Raw genomic sequence first — 13222 nt, 5'->3', positions numbered from 1 at the left:
GTGGTTATTGGCTTCTCTTTGTGTTGTCTACAATCAGCTTCAAATCTCCACTTCAACCACTGGAAAGATTCGAACAAACCTTCACATAAATTATCAATGGTGATCCTCTATCAAAGTTGTTCAAAACGTTCCAGTAAGATGCATGAATTGATCATCAGTAGTACGTTGGCATATAGGTGACATTCACTCCTTTTTGTTTATCACTCCTCTTGTTTTACATTGCACTCCTCTTTTTTCTATCTCGTTCTAACGACATACTTACTTGAGAGAACGACCTACTAACTCGAACTCGAGGGAACAGTCAGCTTAGTCGAGTGAACGATATAGAAAAAAACAGGAGTGCACAACTAAATGAAAGAGGCGTGCAATCAAAAAAGAGCGGTGCAGTAAATATATGAGGGGTGCATTAAACAAAAGAAGAAAGCATTTTAACTATCTCAAGGGAACAACTTACTAACTCGTGGGAACGAGTAAGTTATGTTGTGGGACAACTTACTAAGTTAAGGGAACGATCAAGATAGAAAAAAGAGTGCAAAACTAAATAAAAGAGGAGTGCAACGAAACAAAGAGCGGTGCAGTAAAGTGTTTAATGCACTTTCCTTTATTTAATGCACTGCTCTTTTTTCATTGCACTCTTCATTTATTTTATGTTTTGCACTACTCTTTTTTGTATCTCGCTATCTCGACTTAATAAATCATTCCCTTAACGGAATACTTAATATTACTTACTTATCTGCAAGGAGAAAAAAAGTCAGTTGAGGAAGCCAAGAAATCATGCGAGAATTTCTAGCTGCTTACCTACTCTGGAATGTATGGGTTTAGTTTTAACCTACGCCTTATATATTTTAATTTGAGTAAAGATGTATGTTATTCAAATAAAAGTTGGTTTGCTATATTCTCAAATCTTGTTTCTAAAAATAAGGGATGTAGTTGACACTTGTTCGAAATTTCATTTCATCGTTCCTCAAAAGGTTGTAACTTTGTTGCTCTGGTATCTTCCCTACCATTGAGTAATTAAATGGTAATTAAAATGAATGTGTTTTGGTTTCCTTTTATTATTGTTTAATTTGAGTTGCAATGCTATGAGGTTAAATTTTATTCACACGTATATGTATCAATATTGATAGACCAAGTGTGGGGTTGACCGTTCCAAGGCGATGACCCAAGTTTTATTCTTATATATATTTATGTTGTTTTGTATTGTGCTGTGTTGTACTATTTGGCAATTGGTCACTTGCCTTAAATTAATGACCAAATAATTGCATGTCACTAACATGCAATACTGCTCCAGCACCTGGAGTTTCACTTCTTCATTTTCAATTAAAAATGTAAAGATATTATGTTATTCACTACAGTAAACATATAAGAACAATGATTAAAATATTCTATGTCTTCAGAATATCCACAAAACATGTGTTTATCATAAATCATTAGAATTTTTTTTTTATAACGATGCGCAGACTATGACAAGTTTTGTCCACCAGTTTATACTTTTAAACATAAAGATTGACGTTTTTAAACGCACATTCCAATGACGTCATACTGTGGATTCACTTATTTTAAGGAAGTCTCATTTTCGCACACCTACCATTTCTCCAATTTATGATAACTGGAATAATTACCAATTAGGTTTTCTGCATTCTTCACGTTAAAAGTGAAACGTCGAATCAGATCAGTCGTAACATCCTTTGCCGTTATGTTTGAACATAAGACGTTCTTCTGACGTTGATATGAACTCTTTGTAAAAATATAAGCACAACTTTGGCATGTTAAACGTTTATTTGAAAATAAGTTAATAGATGCACAGCTTTTAACATGCTTTTTAAAACTTTCAATGTGTAATGAACTGCTTGAATGCTATAACCATAAAAGTATACCTCTGCAATAAAGCCTGTCTATAGTGAACATATCAAATGGCACTGAAGTCAGAGAGACATATACCTGTAAGACAAGTATAAAATTAATCACTGCAAAATCTAAAAAAGATAAGCATTAATTTATCCCTGCCTTTCAAGTCCAAATGTGAAACATTTTAGTATTTTAATTATAATAGACAGCTTTTTACACACAAATTTAATACCTAAAAATCTTACCTTTTACTGTAAAAGTAGTTTTCTTTGAAAACATCTTCTTTTTATAAGAAAAAACTTTCAATGAGAAAGGTGTTGAAACAATTATAATATTTTACCATCTTAGTGGGAGAACAGTGTCTTTTATCAACATAAACACCGATAAAGTCATATTTCTCCCTATCTAATTACCCATTAGCACAATAGTTTGTGTTTCCTGTTGATATGAACCAGATACAGTAATTCCTTTACAAGGTAAGGGCTTCATATTTTATTTTTTTACCTTGAATAAGGGGCACAACTGGCTTATGTTAAAATGATTTAAGTGCACTTAAATCCTTTTGGCACATGTATTACCTCTCAATATGTATGAAAACATATTGTGCCAAAAAGACTTAAAGGGGCCTTTTCACAGATTTTGGCATTTTTTAACTTATTCATTAAATGCTTTATATTGATAAATGTAAACATTGGATCGTAAAAGCTTCAGTAAAAAATCAAGAATAAAATTTAAAAAAGGAAAATAACATTGCCCGGAGCAGGGTTCGAACCAGTGACCCCTGGAGTCCTGCCAGAGTCCAGAAGTAAAAACGCTTTAGCCTACTGAGCTATTCCGCCGTGTACACATACTTGACGTATTTTATACCTTATATAAGCAATCTTCGTAGTTTCACAAAATTTAACGACAAAAACAGAACTCTCCAAATTATTCAATCGTTTCGCGTTGCAACGCTTTATAATTTTTAGGTTTTAAAATCGTCAAAAGATGCATATAATGGCTATATTAGACCATGATAAATGTTCAGTATTACTGTTTCCTCACAAATATCATAACTAAAACGAAAATTTTCGAATCTGAAACAACTTTTTTCAATTTTGTCAATTTACCAAAGCGTGAAAAGATCCCTTTAAGTGCTATTAAAGCTTTCTTACAGTCATGAAAAGGATATAAAGCATTCTGGCATACTGTCGGATATACTATGTTGTATACAAGATATGATTCCAGGGAATAGTGCAAATATAAGAGTATTTGAATAGCTTTCTAAACGTGCAAAAAAGTGATTTTTGATAAAAAGTGCACTTGCCACGTTCTGGCTCTAACCCCTCGATATGGCTTTGGCAAAAAAAAACAGTTAATACTGTTTATGTTCGATAAAGTTTGATGCAAAAGGAAATATGCATGCATGTACGCTTGTATCGAAGATTCCGATGCGGGGTTTCTCATTGTCACTGTAAGATAAACAATGACGAGAACGCGACACCACGATGCGAAGGAACGGAATTACGATGAAAAAGCTTAATATTAATTCCGGGCATGATTTGGCATCGTAATTTCGCATCATGAATTCGGTCCCTAGTATCGAGTTTCCTTGCTATCTAGACATCGAACAGCAAGTGACCCGACGGAACGACATAACAGTGCGACAAAAATAGATTGACCTCATTTTAAATATATCACATTATGAACATTTTACAACACCAATGTCTGAATTTGACACACATTAATATGGAAATATTGCAAACATTTCTACACATTTAGAACAACAAACATAAATTTTACTGCCATAATATGATTTATCGGATATAAATATTTTGTTTCAAATATTTATATGTCAATATACAGTAAACTCATATAGTTTGCAATACAAATATGAACGTGTGTAACATAAAATCATCATTTTGTCACACACATATTGAATGACTACGCAATATAATGTAAATACACATATTTATCTCAGCGAAACCAAAAAAGAATATATAGAAGATATAGATAGAAATATACTGCAATAAATACAAACATTAAATTTGCAGCGTTAGATACGGCATATAAATGATATTAAACAACAACAAATGTATGGGCATAAACAATGGACTGCAAGGTAGAACATTAAATGAACATACTTTGAGCTTGATGTTCAAAAGTTGAATGTGAAATACCGCTACAACTGCTTTAAATTTATAAGGTTAAATATAACTCAGTATGTTTTAGTAGGACCAAGAAGACTTTTTTCCAATATGGTACTGTACCAATAAATCCCTCGAAACAACTACAATAAAAGCCGCAAATGGTATTCGTACAGTCCCCGATGTTGTTGCAGACGTCCTCAAAGTACTCTGGAAAGAGATTGAATTGTGGAATATAGTATAGAGTGATCCTATTAAACAAGCAAACGGTCATGAAGGTACTCATAGCCAACAGTTGATGTCATGCAAGAGTGATCGGTGGCCGTGGCAATATTATGCAATCTTTGTTATGATAGCAGTATAAGAGATTTTTTATATTAAAATGAACTAATATGTCAATTTCGACAGCTCAATTTTGAATTTTCAAAATCATGGACCGTTCGCTCGTATTTTGTGACAGAAAGGTTTACAGAGATGTATCGATATATTTGGTTGACTGGGATTATGCTATAGTTCTTGGCGGCTTTTGAAACTTACACTCTCTAATTCGTTGGCAGACAAGAAAGGTTTGTAGGCAGTCGTCGGAGTTCAGAAAATATCTGGATGGGCGTTTGAATGTAGATGCGATTCCTATAAAACTCAATTGTGCGATTTCACTAGAATCATCTGTGCATATCAATATCAGAATAAAGCCTTAGGTGAACTCTATGTTCAATGATCGAATAGAACGCAAAGATTCATAATTTAATCAAAGCGTCCGATCCAGTCAACAAAATGTATATTAAAGTCAGTCCGAGAAAAAAATATTTAATGAGATTAACAGTTATCATGAACCTGTTAAGTGCAACATGTTAGGGCCAAGTGATCATGTCTTGGAAGGCTCCGAGCTATATTAGATCTTATGTGATTACTTTTCATCTGCATATAACAACCTGTACATTCATCCACGTCTCCATTACATCCATCGCCCATGTAGCCCACGATGCAGTTGGTGCAGTATGGGATACCGGTGGCCCCTTCACAGAACACGTTTGGGCCGAAGCAGGTCATCCCAGGCGGACAGTTTTCCTTCGTCTCCAGGCATGGATAATCCTTGTCGCAGTTTACTCCTTAAATATTGTTTTCAAATAAAATGAAAATATAAATAAAATCATACATATCTTAAAATAAGTAAAGACTCTCGGTGTTTTATCGTAAAAAGCTGGTAAAATGCTATTTAATGGAAAAGCAAAAGACTAGAAATCCGCAAATAACGATTTCGAGCCCGGTCACATATCTTATGGTTTGAAAGGTCATTCAATTAGTTCTATACCGATAGGTTTTATATATATTTATTATGAAGATCATGATGTTTAAATCGGTAAACAAAATTAAACTGGATTAGCCATGCTATAGTTTTGTTTTAAAAAATAAATAAAATAAATACGCAGAAAGTGAATCTTGACTAGCAGTAGAGAAACCTCATAATACAATGTCGCCCTTTATTTGTGGCCCGAAACTAATTGCTAAACATTAAGGTAGAAACCAAATGTAGCAGACAAGACACGCACGTACATAACAAGCACACAACAACGAACAAAACCGAGATCACCGCATTAGAACTGTCGATGAAAGACATTGAGTGTTTAGACCGGTTAAAATGAGCTTCAAACTTTACTGATAGCCCAGATATTCATAAATAAAAATCAAACACATAGCAATACGATTAAAATTAAATAGCAATACATGATAAAATATTTAAATTGAATAACCATTTGACAGCTCAATAGTTATCTAATAACCGGAGCACCATCCGTAACTTTCAGAGGCATGATTTAATGATATTAAAACGAGTATGAACTACATGTCGTCCTTATCAAAAAGCTTTAAGGAACTTGATCACAGATTTTCGTATTTTTTATTTTGAAAAATGTCAATAAATATATTAACAAATAATTATAAAGTGTTTTAATATTGTTCATTAATTAAAGTAGCAAGAAAAATAGTTTATTTTATGCTTTCCGGTGGTTCATTACAGAACAGAGCAGAACGTTTATTCATATAACTTGAACATTTCCAGTTCATCGTTACATATACATAACTGACAATATATAAGCAATAAGCACATTCATTTGTTTATTGAGAAATATCAGTAAATTAAAACCGATAATTTCACTGTTTCAAACCGTGAAAATTATCAGTGAAAATTATCGATAATATTCACTGTTTTTATTGTAAAATGACGTTATTTTTTACGAAATGAAGTCATGATCCCAGCGAAATTCTTTAGTTAAACTCTTTAACAATGTATATAAACGGTTACAAAAAGCATTAAATAAAAAGAAAATGTGTTGGTTTCGGTGAAATATCGATTTTAATTCACTCGTGATCATAGAAAATATATTTTTTCACTCGTGGCTGCGCCACTCGTGAAAATATAATTTTCTATGACAATGATCACTTGTGAATTAAAATCGATAACCGAATCCAACAAATATCCTCTATATTATATACAATATTTCAGTCCTCGGGATTCGAACCCGGATCTTATTGAAGCAATACTCAAAGCACCACCACTGCGCCACGCAGCCTTTCGTGTTTAATGGCCAAACATTTTTTTCAGGTTTCAAATGATTATTATCCGTTAATTTACCCTTATTTTTAACACTTTGATTAGTCATTAGCACTTATTTTCTTATTTTAACCATTTAGCATAAATTATTTTTGAATATATGATAATTGTTTTGAAAATAGTAATTTTACGAAACTGTAAACAAGTCACTTTAGGAGACAAATTTAAAACGAAGCCGCGGTTGGAAAAGGCCAAACTTTGTGTTTATCTTAAATACCCAAAAACGAGGAACAACACGACATTGTTTGATATGCTCTGTGTAACTGCATATTGGATTCTAACCAACTTTCCCCGCCGAACATTTACAGTACGTGAAAAACCCATCGGACACGCATGTGGTTCCTTGTGGACACTTTGTTTTGCTGCGTGATAACACTTGTGGCCCGTCCGGAAAGAGGTCGTCATACTAGTAGGGAGTAACGCCGTCTTCAAACTATAGGGGATAGCTTCGTCTTCGTATATAATTTAAATATCAAAATTGTATTTTCTGAATATGGAAACAATACATGGATATTAACTAGATTTATTTAACAAAAATATTTATTGTCAAGTGTACCATAATACAGGTGTTGTTCACTATAGGCAAATTCATAACGACCAACTTATTTAAAGCGCTATTAACAAAAATGTGTATCTAAGTTATTGACAAATCTGTACAACAGTGTACATGTCTTGGATAAATGAATGAACTTCGACTGAACGTACAAATAAATGTTTGCCATTGTATACAAATCTTATGTTGATACCGGTTGGTACCGTTTCTTGGACTCTATTTACATGGCAATTTGCTCAAATAGCTGGAGTTAACGCATAAAGCGGTGTCGTTAAGATTGCATTTTATTGATGTATTGTGTGCATACCATTCAATAAAAACATCTATGATAAATGTTCTCTCGATAGACTGTTGGCTGCTTATTTTTAAGCCAATTGTCACTTGATGATAAGACCTTTCTGAAAAAGTTCACGTCCGTTGCCACTTCACATCTGCCCACTCGTGTATTAAATTATATTTCTTTATACTCTCACGGTATATATTTTATTACTAAACATATTCGTTTCATACTACTTTGGAACTCATCATAACTATAATGCTAAAAGATAGCTGAAGATTTAACTTGTAAACTCCACTCAGTTGCCGTTTGTTAATTGTAAAATGGTGCTAAGTTGAATATTAAAGGGGCCTTTTCACAGATTTTGGAATGTTTTGAAGTTTGTCATTAAATGCTTTATATTGATAAATGTAAACATTTTTTTCTAAAAAGCTCCAGTAAAAATCAAGAATAAAATTTAAAAAAGGAAAAAAGTATACCGCAACGGGGCTCGAACCAGTGACCCCCGGAGTCCTGGAGTATACAAACCAATTAGCCCGCTCGGCCAACCTGCCAAGTATGTATGCGAGACGTATTTTATACTATCGGGTATATATAAGCAAACTTCGTAAGTTCACAAAATTAAACGACAACAACAGAACTCTCCAAATTATTCAATCGTTTCGCGTTGCAACGCTTTATAATTTTCAGGGTTTTAAATCGTCAAAAGATGCATATAATGGCTATATTGGACCATGATAAATGTTCAGTATTACTAAACAGTAAAACAAATATCCTAACTAAAACGAAAATTTGCGAATCTGAAACAACTTTTTTCAATTTTGTCAATTTACCAGAACGTGAAAAGATCCCTTTAATACAAACGGTAAGAATAAATACATTAGTTATGATGTTGCTGACGACGATGATGTTCATGATAAATAAAAGGTATAAAATAAAACATGGTTTGTGATGATGAAGATGAAACTGGTGGTTATGAATCGCTGACATACTGCTTTAATTGATTGTCAATCCCAAATATATGCATTATAAAATCACAAACAAATTTTTAAATATATTAAGTTCAATTTCTTTAAGTATACGAAAACATGTTAATTTAAGACAAAAATGCAAATTATGTGAAACTTTAAATTTACCTTAAGCGTTTTAGGATTTTACGTATTTCCACTATTTTTTTCCCAAAATCTACGACACACTGACAAAAGATGCAAATTAATGAGCAATGTTTTTTCATTGCTTTTTTGTTATCAAATTTCGCCGCATTTATGTCGCGTTGTTTGTAAAAAAAAATACACGTGTTTGTAGGACCCAGCTGCCCTCACGCACTATATTCCACTCTGGTCTCAAGACTACTGATGTCGCTAATAATGAACCAACATGTGTCTTATTTTTAAGACTCTAATTGCAATACTTTTCGAGTTACGCTCGACTCAGAAATGTCGGACAGCCAGACGACCGATGGACGAACAACGGCAAAAATCTGTATGACCCAAATTAGGAGAATACATATCGATTTGCAACAGCATTTTTTGTAATAATGAATGGCATCTGTATAACATAAATGTATACCTACGTATACGAGGCAAAACATCAAAACAGCTACAAAAGCCCGATCCATGTGTAAATAGTCTTGTCGCTGCTTTATTATAGGAATAGTGCACACTCATAAACAGCTTGACAAACACTAACTGGCTACAAACACTTAAAAAAAGAACAGTCGATGTTGCTATGTCCAAGATTAACGATTGATTTGGTCCAATTTATCAGTTGAAAACTTGATATATGCAACAACAAATATTTTGTATTTTGATTCGCACAGTAGCAAACACTTTCGAATTGCGGATGCGTGTTATGAACATGCATGTTAGTGTTGAGATAACCGAAGTGCTCTTAAAAGTATTTAATATTAATCGGAGAAAACGCATTCCTGAAGGGCATAGTTTGTGGTGACCCAACAAAGTATGATTGGAAATCAGAAAGTCTGTTTTGCCGTCCGTCCGTCAGGCCGTAAGTTAGTTTTTTTTTGGTCCGTTGCAAATCTCGAAAACTAACAAAGGTATCATATGGAAACTTCATAAATAGAAAATTCTCAGTCATTGGATTGCAATAAACAAACTTCATAAATAGAAAAATCTTAGTTATTGGATTGCAATAAATAAACTTCATAAATATAAAAAATTTACTCAAAGGATCGCCGTGCAAAAAAGCGAACTATATTTCCTTTTCCTTTTGTGAGTAGGTAGAACGTTAAAGGTACATATCGAAGTCAGCATATGTATGAACTCCATAAATAGATAGATCTAATTGATTCATTTTTATTTATCAAAGGTCAAATAATTGAAATGCATGACTTATAAAAAAGCAGTTTATTTTTATCCGTTGGTAAGGACGTATTCGTGATAATAGTGTGTACAACGCGTGGGAGGTAACCTAGTATAGGGAAAATCCATTTGACATCATACATGTCCCAGATCTCAAGTTGAAACGGAACATTCTTAAAAAGCGATATATCCCTTGTCATTTGACATAACAAGCTGAAAATATACTTAAGGTCAACCTTATTATGATACTGTATTAAGTTAAATATCGCACGGATATAACACTTTCATTTGAATGTGACATATTTATAATCAAAAGGCAATAGCTTTCAAAAAAACAAAACAAAAACAACGATGCGCATTTTCGCACATCCACACTATAACAAAGCTGCATGGTAAATGTTATCAAATTCGGATCAAAAGTGTATAAGATCTAGCTCGGAATCGAGAAGTGTCACTGAAGGAAAAACGAAAGGACGAAATAAAGGACGTACATATATGAACAAGAGGGCCTGAAAGGCCCAAAGTCGCTCTCCTGAGATAAAAAGAAATGACCTGTTCTTTGCAGCCCAATATATCAATGAAACAAATGTTCTAACCAAGTTTCATGAAGAATGAAAAACAAATGGCCCCCTGGCGGCCATGTTTTTTTAACAGAGCTGAACCATTTTTTAACTCTTCCAAGATATGTCTAAATTTCATGAAGATAATGTCTTCTAGACTGTTCACATGTTTCCACTATATACATATAAAGAAAACTGCCCCACTGCCTGGTGCCTATGTTTTTTTCACTTATCACGACCATTTTCAAACTCGTCCGAGACATCCACATAACTAATGCTTTGACAAAATGTTATGATGATTAAGTAAAAAAATGTGACTTCTAGAGTGTTCACCAGCTTTTTTACTATATAAATAAAAGAAAAAAGACCCCCCCCTGGCGGCCATGTTTTTTTTATAGATCCAAACCATTTTTGACCTCAAATGTCGTATCCAGGTGTGGTAGTGCGGTCTCGTTTACTTACGCAAGTGAACTGGTCACGGGATTGTTACGAGTTATGTAACTTTATGAGCACTTGTGTAATGCGGAAAGATTTATTCCACAATCGCTTATTTCCAGTCAGGATGACACTGTTGACTGGTTGTAATTCAATTTAGTAAAGGTATTGCCGTTTACATGAATCAGTTTATAAACATATTATTCAACAGACGGCTGTTTTACACTAAACAATTTAGAAATATGAAAATGTATCAATTTTATATTTCATTTATATTGTGTATTATTCATTACCGTTTTATTTTCAATTTTCGCATGCGTGAACATGGCGGAATAAAAAAAAATCAGAGTCAAAATACATCGAAAAAGTTCATGGAATTAAACGTGTGATCGTGAATAAAATGTGTTTGTAGTGAACAATTGGGTGATTATTTATGACCAGGAAACGTTAACCCCTCTCAAGATTCGCAACAAAGGGAAAAAAATGGCGCAAAACGCCCAAGCATCGCCAGTGACGATTCTTCACGGTCAATCACAGGCGAGCCAGTCAAGTCAGTCAAGTCAGTTCTATGGCAGCCCACACCTTGCGGGTGCAGACCGCTCATCTATTTTCTTTTTAAAGGTGAAGGGACTCTCATTTTCAATCACAAAGGAGGGAGGGGTGGAGTGAAGAGGGGTGTATAGTGTGGGGGTGTGGACATTTTTAACATTATTTTCCAAAAATGCGAAAAAAAATTGCAAAAAATCAAAAACAAATTTGGGGGGGGGGGGGGTTCTTGGGTACGATGGTTGGACGGTATTTCAAACATAAAATAATAAAAATAAATATTTGTGTTTTTTTACCGTTTCAAAAAAATTGGGAGGGGGGGGGGGTTGGGGTGGGTTGGGTATAGTGTGAGGGTGTGGTGGTCATTTGTGAGATGATCTTAAAAAAAATGAGGGGGGATTCGGGTGGGGGGAGGGGGGGTGGGGGGGATTCTTGGGTGCGATGGTTGGACGGTATTTCTAACATTAAATAATAAAAATAAATAAATATTTGTGTTTTTAAACCGTTTCAAAAAAAATTGGGGGGGTGGGGGGGGGGGGGTAAAGTGTGAGGGTGTGGTGGTCCTTTGTGAGATGATCTTTAAAAAAAAATTAGGGGGGATTCGGGGGGGGAGGGCACGGGGGATGGTTTGGGTGGAGTCTATTGTGGTGTGTCAGGTAAGAGTAGTTTTGTCAAAGTATCAATCAAATCTAATCATAAATAAAGCTTTTATGGCAATTTTAGCAGAATTTAATAATTTGAACTTGAGAGTCAAGGTCATTCAAAGGTCAAGGTAACATTCAACTTGCCAGGTACAGTAACCTCATGATAGCATGAAAGTATTTGAAGTTTGAAAGCAATAGCCTTGATACTTAAGAAGTAAAGTGGATCGAAACACAAAATTTAACCATATAAAAATAGGCCATAATTCCGTAAAAATGACAACCAGAGTTATGCAACTTGTCCTTTTACTGTACCCTTATGATAGTTTGCAAGTGTTCCAAGTATGAAAGCAATAGCCTTGATACTTTAGGGGTAAAGTGGACCAAAACACAAAACTAAACCAAATTTTCAATTTCTTAGGAAAAAAATGGCACATAATTCCGTCCAAATGCCAGTCAGAGTTACATAACTTTGCCTGCACAGTCCCCTTATGATAGTTTATAAGTGTTGCAAGTATGAAAGCAATAGCTTTGATACTGTAGGAATAAAGTCGACCTAAACACAAAACTTTACCAAATTTTCAATTTTCTAAGTATAAAAAGGGCACATAATTCTGTCAAAATGCCGGTCAGAGTTACAGTACTTTGCCTGCACAGTCCCCTTATGATAGTTAGTAAGTGTTGCAAGTATGAAAGCAATAGCTTTGATACTTATGGAATAAAATGGACCTAAACACAAAACTTAACCAAAATTTTCAATTTAGTATAAAAAGGGCACATAATTCTGTCAAAATGCACGCCAGAGTTATCTAACTTTGCCTGCCCAGTCCCCTCATGATAGTAAGTAAGTGTACCAAGTTTGAATGCAATAGCATTGATACTTTCTGAGAAAAGTGGACCTAAACGCAAAACTTAACCAAAATTTTCAATTTTCTAAATATAAAAAGGGCACATAATTCTGTCAAAATGCACGCCAGAGTTATCTAACTTTGCCTGCCCAGTCCTCTCATGATAGTAAGTAAGTGTACCAAGTTTGAATGCAATAGCATTGATACTTTCTGAGAAAGTGGACCTAAACGCAAAACTTGACCAAAATGTTCAATTTTCTAAGTATAAAAAGGGCACATAATTCTGTCAAAATGCACGCCAGAGTTATCTAACTTTGCCTGCCCAGTCCTCTCATGATAGTAAGTAAGTGTACCAAGTTTGAATGCAATAGCATTGATACTGTCTGAGAAAAGTGGACCTAAACGCAAAACTTAACCGGACGCCGACGCCGACGCCGACGCAGACGCCGATGCCGA

The 13222-nt window shown here is 34.3% G+C and overlaps 1 long non-coding RNA gene across 1 annotated transcript; it reads right to left on the bottom strand.

Annotated features, from left to right (window-relative positions):
• Positions 1-3813: 3813 nt before the first annotated feature.
• LOC127861408 (uncharacterized) lies at positions 3814-9129 on the bottom strand. The gene is made up of 3 exons (XR_008040207.1): positions 8989-9129; positions 4907-5083; positions 3814-4184 (listed from the first exon to the last, which is right to left on the bottom strand). It is a non-coding gene; the product is annotated as an uncharacterized LOC127861408 (long non-coding RNA).
• Positions 9130-13222: the final 4093 nt, after the last annotated feature.

Source organism: Dreissena polymorpha, chromosome 16 (genome assembly GCF_020536995.1).
Source record: "Dreissena polymorpha isolate Duluth1 chromosome 16, UMN_Dpol_1.0, whole genome shotgun sequence".
NCBI classification, from domain to species: domain Eukaryota; kingdom Metazoa; phylum Mollusca; class Bivalvia; order Myida; family Dreissenidae; genus Dreissena; species Dreissena polymorpha.
Note: the sequence above shows the minus strand (reverse complement) of the source record. Positions and strands in the feature narration are given on the sequence as shown.